Raw genomic sequence first — 13,219 nt, forward strand, 5'->3', positions numbered from 1 at the left:
ACACATGAAAACCTTTACGACGGCTTGACAAAAAACACACAAAGACACGCCTACACTGGATGTGCATTTCATCCATGTGATGAGAGTTCATGACATCCTGAATTGTGACTCCTTAATTAGCATTTTTATTTTCAGCCTACTTGAATGGAACTTGTTTTCTCTCCATGGTAATGTGACTATTGCCTCATGATGTGTGTTTCTGTTCACACAATCCTTGAAGGGTCTTCTGAATGGAAAAGTTGAATCTTACTCAGTGGCTTCTGATAGGTGATGGTGTTTCTTTTGTAATCGTCCGATGATGAAATCGTGAAACAGAGAATTATCTTAGATTTATTCAGCTGAGGTCAGACAACAGCAACAGAGTACGGATAGCTGACAACATTTTTATGTCAGGGAGTCTTGCTTATATTCTATTAGCAGGTAAAGCCTATAAATTCCTTAGTGTGACATAAAGCAGTTGGGGAGCAATTTAATCTTGCATGTAGACCCCTCTAAGACCCAAACTGGACAAGGCGTTCTGTGCATTCCCCTCCAGTCTCTGCACTTTTTTTTAAAATATTTTTTTTTAAACCAGATTACATTCTGTCAACCTCCACAACCAAAAAGATTACACTTATAGATAACTGTGAGAAAGAGACAACTAATGCAAAAAGTAGAGGACAACCTTTCTGCATGTGAGCAAGAAGACTTCTTTCAGATGATATTGGTTTTCAAAGTAATCCTTCTATTTTTTTATACTATATTAAGTGTAATTCATGGTGACATTGAGCATGGGACTTATATATTAGCATATTAAACTCTGTGCACACCTGAAGTGTTTTCAGTGTGAGGACAAACTGGGATCCGTGGAATCAAGCAGGGTGAGCCAGTCGATATGAGGTGAGGAAGCAGCTTGCAGAAAAGGATTACCAGCTTAGACTTCCTCCACTGTGTTTACCAAAGAATGGATATACAGACACCGAGATGACATGCCGACAGTTCTAGTGAGGGACTAGCAGTGTTTGCGTCGCACATTTGGACAAAGACAATGTCAAGACTTTTACACAGAAGTCCATCTGCCAACAATATGAATTTGACACCAGACTGTGCAGTTTAAGCAAATCCAGGAACAAGCCAGAATCGCATTTACTTGGCATCATTTTTACATTACTGAAATGATTAATGGCACCTTTAAATGTTTCTTTTTATAATAGCAGTTTCAAGTCTGTATCATATCATCATTGCACAGCAACGTTTAGTATCTACTCTTTCCAGCAAAATGTTAACATTATTTTAAAAGCATTCATTTGAACCCGTTCATGGTTTCTGTATGCCGGAGGAAACAGACATTTGACAGGCTGGAGGGGAAACTATAGGTGCTCTTAATTTCATGAGAAGCAGTGAAGTGAGGTTTGAGTCAAGTACTTGGGTCATGTGACTTCATAACAATGACATTTATAACAAGTCATTTATATCAAATCCTGACTGGCACTGTGTGGTGGCAAATAAAGCCACCATGAACTCAGTGTTGTCAATGTTTCGTGTTTATCAGAGTTTGGGGGAACTTGAGTTTTTAAAACTTTTTCTAGGTTTTTGTTAAAAAACGAAGAATTGGACTTTCACCGTTATTAATTAATTCATTAAATCTGTCTTAAATGTTTGTATCCTGGAGGATACATCGCCCAGATCAGGGAATAAAGCAGGTCTAACACTTTTGTTTTTTATGGGCTTAGACTCTAAATTATGCTAATACTGATCGTAAGATGCAAATATGTTGTGTTTAAATGTCGTAAAAGTCGGGACATGAACTTTTTAAATAAGGTTGGAAATGTTATACCCTAAATGGGCAAAATATTGTGGGACACACACACATTCTCACTGTTGACTGTGGACAGTCAACAGTGGACAAAGACACCGGTGCAGATAAAGCTATCCTCTTCCATTGTCAGGAACCCTCATGAGAGCCAAGACGAAACTATTTCTATTTGCAATATTTATCCAAAGCGTTTTCTCTTCCTCCATTTTATCCCGTTAATCCCTCCATCCCTTGATGTTTCTTGTGATGCCCCCGAGTTGAAAAACAGGTCACGATAAACATCAGGACAGCTCGTTCATCGAGGAGAGAGGCAGTGAGCGCTTTGATGAAACTGACAGATTCACACACACACACTCACTCACACACACACTCACACAAACACACCCACACACGTAGGCCAACGTGCAAAGTTTATGGTAATGTCAAAAAGAAAAAAAAAACTATGCACACATGAGTCTGTCTGATGCAGCCACAGTAACCACAAACAACAACATAACACACACAAGTAAACAGAAGGCTGTCAGTGTCAGGAGCAGCTCATAGCCTTTCAATCCACCTCTGCTGTGCCGCCTGTTTAGTTTTGTGACCAGTGGAACTTTAACATTAGGAAAATATCATCCTCAGAAGATGAGTTATACAAAAAAGATGTTACTACAGAACAAAGTCAATTACAACCTGCAGTTTTAATTTGTTTCTAAATGTTAAGTGATTTTTTCATTTTCATTTTACCCATGAACATCGTACTAGGCTTCACCCACAGAGGTACCAAGTGAGGAAAAAGTTACAAATGTCTTCTGCAGCCTCAGTGAAGAGAATGTGACAAAATAATGTCACAAGGGGCTTTTTTGGAAATGTAGGAAATGTGAGGCAGGAGCTTCTGAGTGGCATTGATTCCTTCTATCAGACACATTCCATGACACAGATATTTATCAACTCAACGTTCGCTTTGGCCTTACAAGGTTTCGTGCTGATTGATGGCAGGTTGAACCACTTTCAACCTCAGGAATACTGATTTTTACACATTTGACATCCTGACCATGAAAGCTGACAGTGCCATCATGTCATTTGGATCAAAGCTAGAAAAACCTTTACGTGCTTTGATTGCAAATTTGATGTTCAGAGCTGTAACAATGAAGGTGGTTCCGAGCAACTACTTTTCTAATAGTTTGTAGAGAGTGGCCTGCATGTGTCTGGGGGAGTTCTTGTTTAGGGAGATGCATCCCGAGCACGATGTAAACTAGATGTTGTGTTGTGTTTAGAGAGGCATTAAGTAGTGACTTATGGAACAATTAATGCTCAAAATAACTTATTTAAAGGAGAAATAAGTACGATATCTGAATATCTTGATTCATGTCATATTTTGACCAATGCACAGCACAGAGTTTTCATATAGACCACAGGCGACTGTTTGAGAATGTGCTTTGGTGAAGTGCTGGCTTCTCTGACAATTGCTTTGACCAGAGAAGTAGGTGGCACCACCACCCAGCTGTTTTGGAGGCCCCTTGATTTACCTGGCAAACAGCAAACACACAGGTGTTTTTAAGAGGGCGAGATATATGGTTCATATATACACACACTTATTTTACCTGACATAAAAAACTTCAACAATTTTTTAATAAGCTCAACTTCTAGAATGTGGGTGAAACAAAGATTACTTAGAAAAGTAAACGATATGAAATGTGTAATGGACAATGAACAGACAAACATTATTAGAATTGAGAAGGTATTGGTGGTGTCACAAATAAATTTTTTCTCTTTGGTTTAATTTCTTTAGGTGAACTGTTTACAGATTCTGTAAGTTTATAAATGTGTGTGTGTGTGTGTCTCATGCACTTGTGTGTTTACACTGTGTGTGTGTGTTGCCCAGTGTGTCAGTAGCTGTCAATGTAGTGCGCTGGCTACAGGAGAATTTGCATTACAATGAATCTTAATAGCCGTGTGCGGCATTGTGTGCTGACCTTGATTTATTCCCTGTATAAGTGGGTAAATAAATACATTGGAATAAAGGGGATCTGGAGAAAGCACATCATCTTCCCACGCGTGAGGAGACTGAGGGAGGAGAGGGGATGTGCTGAGGGGAAGCAGGGTCTTAAGTGTAAACTGGGACAGCTGGGGGAAGCTCACATTTTGCCTTCTGTTTTCTTCAAGGATAAATTAATGTCTATCTAGAAACCAACAAAAAAATTTAACGATGAATGCAATTGTTCATTAAAGACAAATATGAAAGCTGAAAAAAAAAAATCTTTCTCTGAATAGACAGTTAAAATGTGCAATGCAAAATTTGAACATGGCTGCTGTGAAAAGTCCCCTTAAAATTTAAAAGGGCTTAAAGGTGGAATTAAAATGGAGACAAATTATATTGAAGATGCAAAACCATGAAATCCATTAACGACCTGTGATGGTCGAATTCCCATCAATTAACCCTGCTCCAGCATCTTGTCATTTCCTCATCACATCGCAGTGCAGGTCATGTTATTCTGCTCTGTTTTCTTTTGCTTACCTCAAGGCTGAATTCTACTAGTCAGTGTGTCCTTGTTTCTGTTTAGGCGTGTTTTAATGCTCTAAAAGTGTAAAGAGATTCTCATCAGGCAGCTTCGTGCTTTTCTTTTGCTCCTAAAAGTCAAGAGTCAAGAGGCTGTTTTCTGACAGCATAGGTTTTATCAGAAATTAGGATTGTCAAAGAATTCCTTTTTTTTGTGAATTGGAATGGTTATAAACCACATTTTGAATTGCTTGTGATAAATTCCATTATCTCGGGGAGGCCTGTAGCGCCGTGGCAGCTCTTGCGTCTCCATGCATGGAGGCTATAGTACTCACGCGGGCGGCCCGGGTTCGACCCCAGCCTGAGACCCTTTCCCATGTCATTCCCCCCTCTCTCCCTGATTTCCTACATTATCCACTGTCTCTCTCTCTCTCAATAAAGGCAAACAAAGCCTGGGAAAAAAAATCCATATCTCACATTTGTATATAGAAACTTAGATTTTTAGTTTGGATTTCTGAATTGTCTTAAACTTTAAAATCAACCCTGCTTTTATTTTGAAATAAAGTAAGGGCCTTGTGGTATGTCAAAGGTTACTACATTAACTTATTCACAGGAACTTGTTATGGATCAAAAACTATATGAAAATAGTTTAAAGGAACATTCAAAATGATGTCATAAAAATTATTTTAAAAAACTCATAAAGTGGATATTACTTGTGTCAGATGAGCTGAGAGTTTTTTTTTTAAACGTGAAATGAGACATTCAAAGATGTTAAATGGACTTCAGCTTGTGTAGTTCTTTTCAAAGTGCTTTTATATCGCAGGTCACACCGACACATTCACTGTCAGAGATTTATCCATGGTGGGCCAAAGGGGACAAAAATGCACGGGATTAACCGGGAATCTATATATATATATATATATATATATATATTTTTTTTTTTTTTTTTTTTTTTTAAAATATATATATATATTATTATTATTATTATTATTTTTTTTTTAACAAGTTCATTCTGAAAGCCCATATACCGTACACTGTATATTCATGTTTTACACATTTTATGTATTTCAAATGTATGATCAAAAAATATACGAAATAAAAACACTTCACTGTAAATCCTGACTGTGAAATGACAGATCCTTTATTTTGCATGCAACATGAGTGTTAGACAATTGTGCCTTTTTGACTTCCCATGACAGATTCTCTTGTTAATATTCTTATGTCAACTACAGTGTGAAAAGGGAATGATTGGGGTGACAGCAAATAAAAAAGCTTCTCAAATATTGACGATTTGAAATGCCTCATTTTAAGCAAAGAAAAAAAAGACAACAAAATTGTCAAGAACCTTTTTTCTCCTCCTTCCATAATTTAAAAGAAACGATTGTCTTTTAAAACAGGTTTTTATGAACAGTGAATGTATAAAGTAAAGGAACTTGAACTTTGGTGCTGTGTTTCATTTGTTTTCATTTTCACCTATAAAGTCCTTGAAAATTTAAATTAGGTTATAGATAATAATACTACAAACCTGTTGCTCATGAAAGACAAACATCTGGTGGGCTTCTTATGAAATCCACAATAGTGGCCAACAGATATACAAAAAGAAAAAAAAAACACTTCTTAAAGTGAGAAGTTTGCTCCAATAATTGGCACTGAATCCCGAGTTGGAAAACTGTCAATGATGAATAAAGTTTATCTTTATCCTTATCTTATGAACATTATTCGTTAGCGCCTAGGCCAGACAGGATTGAGCTGAGTCAAGACTTATTTCTCTCTCTGTGTGAAACTGACAACAAATCATCTGCTGTTAGAGCAGAAATGCTGAGTTCCATTTACCGTGGATCTCGGAGTTGGGAATGACGTCACGCCCGAGTTGAGCGTGTTCCAGTTGCAAGTCGAAAAAGCAACATGGACACCTTCAGGAGTACTTTTGTTTTGTTAGCGAATACCAGATGAGAACAACACACTACGTGATAGATTGTGCACAAAAACAACATGACAAGACGTCCACAGATGTGATTGATTTAATCACAAAAAGAGCAGCAAGCGGCTTATAAAAACTATAGTTACAGCTTTAACGTTGCACGTAGCAGCCATGTTGGATTCTAACTCGGGCAACTACATTTTCTCAGTCTTTTCGATTTGCAAATACAACATCAGGTGGCATTCCAGATGACAATTTCTCACGTCCCAGTTCAACGCAGCATAAGCAAAACTAGAAAGCAAAAAAATGAAGAGACAAGAGGCCAAGTTTAAGTCCAAACACCCACCAGATCAGAGCGAGTATACAAGATAAAACAAAAATACAATAAACACCAAGCGACCAGCTTCTCTGCCACAAAATAAACATAACCTGAAGGGCTGTCTGTCATCTTACAGCCTATGCTTTTAACTTTCTTTATCTTCCTTTTTTTTTCAGTGAAAAACGTTTTTTTAGAAATATTCACAGGAACTATGGACTATTTACACAAGATGAAGGTCTCTTGTGTCTCCTTAATCAGCAACATCTGGTAGAAAAGTAGTCAGAATGCAGAACATGCATCTTAAACTTTTCTGTCAACAGTAGGAGATTTGAAAATGTGCTTCAAGGACATTTACAGCCGTGATGTCCTAGACCTCCTGCAGCCTTGACCTTGAAAGGAAGCGAACATGCTCCTAAATCCTTTTGTGAAAGTTTGCCAAACACTCCTTAGCTGGTTCCCAGGGGAGCGCATGAATCTGCTAACGAGCCGCTGAGGCTGTCTGAGTGATGGATGAACATGTCGGTGAGATCAGCTGTGGAAATGGGACACTCACCATCCACACAGACCCTCCTGTTCGTTCAGATACTACCAGCTGGATTGTCCCACTGTCTCAAACCCTTGTACCCTTTAAATGGTGGTTCGCCCTCCACTTTGAGTTAGGCCTGATTCAGTCAGTGGCCTGTCCAGGTGCATGGAGATAAATGACCTTGGGTTAAGACTGGTTTGTTCTGCTCAGGGAGGACAGTGTAGAGTTGTTTCTACTCATTTGTGCTGGGTTCAGATGACCATAGGAACTAATCACAATTATCATTTTTATTAGGAAAACAAAGAAGAGCGCACGGACACAAGGCCATGGTCCAATTGGTTAGTTTGTTATTAATTTTGTGATTATTTTTGAGTCGTGCTGGACATCCCCATTAAGAGACAGCTCTTAGAAAAATATGTCTCCAACAAGAAGACATAGCGCCGTTTTATGCCCTCCCCCTTCTGTGTTGTTAAGCTAATTTAAAAATACATTTTTATTACTTTAAGTCTTTTAGCTCTTATGCTTTAATGCCTGAGCAGGTGTTTAATTAACAGCTGAGCAGGAAGGGTAAAGTACACACATTCTTGTGTATATATTTTTAGTTTACAGGAAAACGACATACACTGTATCGAGCGCAGGTGTTGAAGAATGTGAACCATTGGATTGAGATATATTTAGTTAAGTATGCTAATGTTACAGCTGAGAAGCGCTCAAACTTGCAGAGTTAAGAGAGCAGGGCTCTTCACGCACGGTGGATGTTTGATTATCTGCTCGTCAAGCAGAAAAAGAAGCAGCGCAGGATTCAGCAAAACTGTAAAGAGGACTGAGACGCTGCAGTGCTCATTGTGTTTTACTCTCAGTCTGCAACTGAGCGTTTGGTCACCTCTACCTGGTTATCACTCAGAGTCAACATGGAAGCAGGCTGACATTGGGCTACACAGTTATCTTTTTTTTTATATAGTTCCCTTTTTTACCTTAGTTCTAGTCTAGCATGTTAACATTTCTTTAGCTCTAAAAAAGCTTCTTTATAGCAGAAAACAAAACAAGAAAACTAACTTGTGAACACCATGGAGCTTTTAATAGATACAGTATTAACGTAAATAATTAAACTAATGTTAAGTTCACATTACACTTACATCCATGATGCCCTCTGGGACACATTACAAGTTTTATTCGGTTTTTACCCACATATCATTAGGAACTGGACTGTGTATAGTACCTGGACTGTGATCGGTAGGTCAAAGTGTAATGATCATAACGAAGCTATTTATTTATTTTCATAAATTTATTGTATTACTGTTGTTTGGTGTAAATGTTTTTTTGTCAAAAAAAGATGCAGTGAAAGTGTGCTGTATTTCTGTGCAATGCTCATATTATTTGAATCTATTGTATATGTAAATTAACTTTCCATGAAGGCCTTTTTAGCCTTTTCTTTGCTAAAGTTTTACTGGCTCGGCTGGTGTGTTAATGTTTTTCACTGCCCTCAAGTGAAAAATGAATCAATAAATAAATACATTTACTGCAAGATGAAGGTTTAATTAGATTAACTATCAACAAAGACTACAGTGTACAGTGTAAATACAGCAACATTTTAAAAGATCTCTTTTGACTATGAATGTTTTGATTAAACAATCATCTTGTTCTTCATGGTACTGATACTCCAGCTGTTAAAATTTCGGTGTGCCTGTAGAACATTGATGTGAGTTGAACTACGATAAATAACAAGCATGCATCAATGTCTTCTCTACATACACATCCCTGCCTCCATGTTCACCTCCCTGCTGGGTTCAAATCAATCCCATCAATGAAGCCATCACAAAGGAAACATTAACGTGGTGTTTTCCTGTGAAAAAGCCCTAGTAATTACAAATCAAACAAGACAAATACATCCTGGTTAATGAGCATTAAACGGATGTTAATTATCCGACTGAATGGCTGTCACCATTAAACTATGTCTGACTGAGGGAGTGGGAGGCAAAGGAGACGAGGGAGGGTAAGCGGGGAGAGGGTCGAGGGGGGTGGCAGCTCAAAAAAAGACTGGCTTTCTGAAAGGCATATCAGCGGCAGATTGAGGAGATCAGACAGTGTGAAGCGCGTGTGTCGGAAATGGAAGAGAGAGGGGAAAAGCGTGGGGAGAGGCAGCATGGGAGAGAAGCAACGGGGCGGGGGAGGAAGGGACGCTAAAACTTTTTTTTTCTTTTTCCGACATTAGCAATTTGCTCCGATGCATCAGAGGGGAAATTAATCAACTGTTTTTGATTATTTATATATTTGAAAAAGGACAAAGTGTGTAAGGAAAGATACTGCAGAGAGGCAGGAGTCACACTGTGCTAATGTGGTCACAGCTGGTCTACCAGGCAGCTCCAGTCATAACATATCCGTCTCCAGCATCCAAAAAAAAAAGAAGGTTCAGACACTTAACATTCAAAACAAGGTACAAGTTCTCTCTGATTCATCAAGCAGCTCACATAACGAGGAGGGAGTCTACATTTGGATTAGGAAGAACAGACAGAACAACTTTAGAACTCATGTTCGGGGATAAGTGAGTGTATTTAAGCAGAACTTTGGTGGAATCAAAATTCCTGTCGGGACTGAAGGATGCAGATAACCACGTTAAAATGAAGGTAATGGGACAACAAGGCAAACAAGAAGTGCTTAGATCACAGACAACAGTCCAAACTGTTCAACAAGTTCAAAGACAGAAGCAGGTTCATTAAATTATACACATGTTTTTCACCACTTCATGTTTTTTTTTTCTTTTTTTTTTTTCTTAGGAACGCTGAGGTCAGCATCTGGACCACTGGTGCTAGTGCATGTAAGTGAGGGGCGTGGCTTTTGATAGAGCACATAGGGGAGGGGGTGGGTGGGTGAAGACTTTCAAAATCATGTTAGTCATGCTAGTCTTCGAAAATTACCAACCCTGCCTTTAGTGTTTCAAGTAGCATATTCAATCTTTAAGCCAGGAAATAAAACATTGTTATTAACTTCCTTCTTTCACTTTTCTCTACATTCTTACATTCACGTAACTTCAGAGGAGGTAACAGGGTATGCTCTAGGAATATGCTATCATCTATCCAAAGTGGTTGTGAATCGTCAACATCCACATCCAGACTGCAGAAGCTAAAACTGGCAGGAGGAGATACAAGGGAGGCACTCTGTTATTATGGTTCACAATATAAGGCTTTATGCCAATGTACAGTGTTGTAAACTTTAATTATAACCTTCTGTACAAGAGCATACACAGACAAAGCAGCATTTACACAAACAAAATATTTATATTTGTCGGCCTCAAAATAAAAGCCAATTAAGTGTGAAACTGAAATGTTTGCCAATTGCTTTCGAGAACATTTTGATTCTTCACAGGAAATGACAAAATATGTGCTGGTGATATTTCAATAGCTAGCATTTTAATTATTCCAAACAAAGTAAAACTTTGACCTAAAGTTAGTCTCCCTTCCAACAATTTCACATCATGTCCCCCCCATGTTAAATGTCAAGACCATTACAATTCATAACGCACACACACAGACACACACACACACACACACACACACACACTCAACCTTCCTTATCCATACAAACTCTGCTCCCGTCATTGGAGGCCTAGAGGAGGGAGAAGTAAATGACAGCGCCCGGCGTGCACATCAGTTTAACTCAACAAGAAGTCGGGGCAGAAAATCATTTGAAGAAGTCCCGCAGTCCCTTCAGACGGAGGCTGCCAGCTTCTCAGTGATCTGCTATCATGTTGCCTGTCTCTTTACTGTCAGCACTAATAGCTCTTAGACACTGGACTGGGACGAGGGTTGCTACAATGGGCCAAGGGTGGCACACACTCAATCAATAATTTACCCAGCAGCTCTCGCCCTTTTGTATGTGTGTTTTCATTCCTGCATTAAGCATTCATATGGGCTGCACATAAGAGGATTTGTGAGAGTGTGTCTTTGTGAAGCTGGAAACACTGGTATGCAAGTGTGTGTGTGTGTGTGTATGTGTGTGCGTGCGTGCGTGCGTGTGTGTGTGTATCTGCAGAGTTGCTTTGTGTACTGATGTGTAGCCCTATGCACCTGCGGTGGAGATAGGGTTTCGGCCAATCACAACAAAGATTGGATGGAAGTTTGAGTGGCACAATAGTGCTGTGTCTGGCTGAGATATGATTCATTCTGTTATCGCTCGCTCTCTTCCACGCTTTCTCACACACGTACGCACACACATGCATACACACACACTTCCTCAATCATAATTGCTTAACAGTATTAAAATGTTTTCTTATACCATCTTTATTCAAGCACTGGATCGCTTACTTTTCATCTTAAATCACTTCTTTCCTCTCCAGATTTCTTCTTTTGTATTCTATCCTTCCATTCCTGCCTCCACAGTTCTTTATTTCCTTCTTCCACTTTTCCTCTGATTTCCTTTTTTTCATCCTTTCTTCCTCTCATTTTCTCCCTCCTTTCCTACCATTCTCCTTCACTTTCATCCCCTATCCACCCTAGTTTGAGTCTTTCCTCCTGCATATTTCCTCTCATCTTTCCTATTCATTTTTCCTCCTGACGCTTCTCCCCCCCTTTTCCCCACAACCTTTTATTCCTTTGCTTGTCTTACCTCCTCATTTCTTTCTACTCATCACTCCCTTATCCTCTCCTGCCACCTCGCCACACTGACCAATCAAAATCCTTGGTGATTCCCCAACAAGGAACCACCAGACGCACAAAAAGACTAATTAGTCTTGGCACAGCAACAACAAACCCCTCAGCACTGACGCTCAAACACCGCTTACACATTTAATGAGACTCGCACACATTTGTGCAACAACACACGTTCCCAAAGCCTCATTTCCCCATGCGCTGCATGCAGCCACTGCAGCTGTGATGGCTGATGTTTTGTCCTTTTGTAAAGTTTTTGTTGGGCCACATTAGTATGGTTGACATCGCTCTCTGGCAGAAACAACACTTTGTTTGCCTGTGTATACAGTATAAACATGATTGGGTGTCCATTAGCAAGGGAAAAGTCCTATTTCAGCTTATTGAGATGTTTCTATTAGCGGCTTGTCCTGCCCTGCCTCTATGTGACCAGGTGCCACTCGGTGACCAGGTGCCAACAGGCCAAATGCAGAACAAAGAAAATGTTTGTGAGGTACAATATGAGAAATGTTACATGGGGGGGGGCAATCAATATAATTTCCAAATAAACCTTAAATTTTAACACATCTATTGACAATATTAGCTAAATAAAAAAACAATGCTTTACCACAGGATGATTTGGTTTGGCACAGTGAATTGAGCATAGCTCCACAGAGGCCAGTAACTATGGCCACTGCTTTTGTTCAAAACAGCGTTTGTTTTAAAAGCAATTTCTGGACTTTCAGAGTCTGTAAAAATGACCAGCGCCACTGACCTGTAAGATTGCAAGTGCTGCACAACTGTTGGGCAGGTTTCGGAAGGATTGCAACATAGGTCACTATTTTTCTTCATGAAAACTGTGTCTCACATGCAGTCATATTCTCCTCCATGCTCAATAATATAATTATAAAAATGTATTTTTATGGCAAATGTTGAAAAAAACTTTCTGGAATTTACCATTCAGGAGCATCACCAAAGAGTTAACACCTTCCCAGAATTTGTCCTCGTTTTGTGATAGTGGGGCGTAATTAGGTAATGAGGATGGTGAATATTTTGGCGAACCCTTGACCCTACGTGGACTGACGTGTACTTTGTGTGTGGCCTTCTGAAAGAGGCTTCATGCCTTTTCTCAAGATAAGAGTCAAGTAAAGAAAGATCACGTTAAGAAAGATGTTTAGCACTTTGGAAAACAAGAGCTAATCTAAAGCGGGACATCATCTTTATTTGCGAAACACAGGACAAGTGTTGAAATGCATAATTTGATTCTATATGAATCTATATGAGTGTTAAGTCAAATGTGTGTAGGGGTGTGTGTGTGTGTGTGTGTGTGTGTGTGTGTGTGTGTGTGTGTGTGTGTGTGCACCAGCCAGCCACCCAAGGCTGTTAGTGTGGGTGGGTTTCTGGAGCCTCTGTGTCATTTGTTGATCAGCGGTTGTTTACAAAACACCAGGAGGATGGAACTAATTTGAACACGGCGTATTCCCCCGTCTCTCCCTCTCTGGAGACCGTTTCAATTTGAGCTTCTTATACATTCTCGATAGCGGCCCACCACAAGTT

At 39.4% G+C, this 13,219-nt stretch overlaps 1 protein-coding gene across 3 annotated transcripts in view; it reads right to left on the bottom strand.

Annotated features, from left to right (window-relative positions):
- epha8 (eph receptor A8) overlaps positions 1-13,219 on the bottom strand; it is a 114,604-nt gene that overhangs the window by 32,226 nt on the left and 69,159 nt on the right. The window lies entirely within an intron of this gene.

This window comes from Symphodus melops (genome assembly GCF_947650265.1).
Source record: "Symphodus melops genome assembly, chromosome: 4".
Lineage (NCBI taxonomy): Eukaryota > Metazoa > Chordata > Actinopteri > Labriformes > Labridae > Symphodus > Symphodus melops.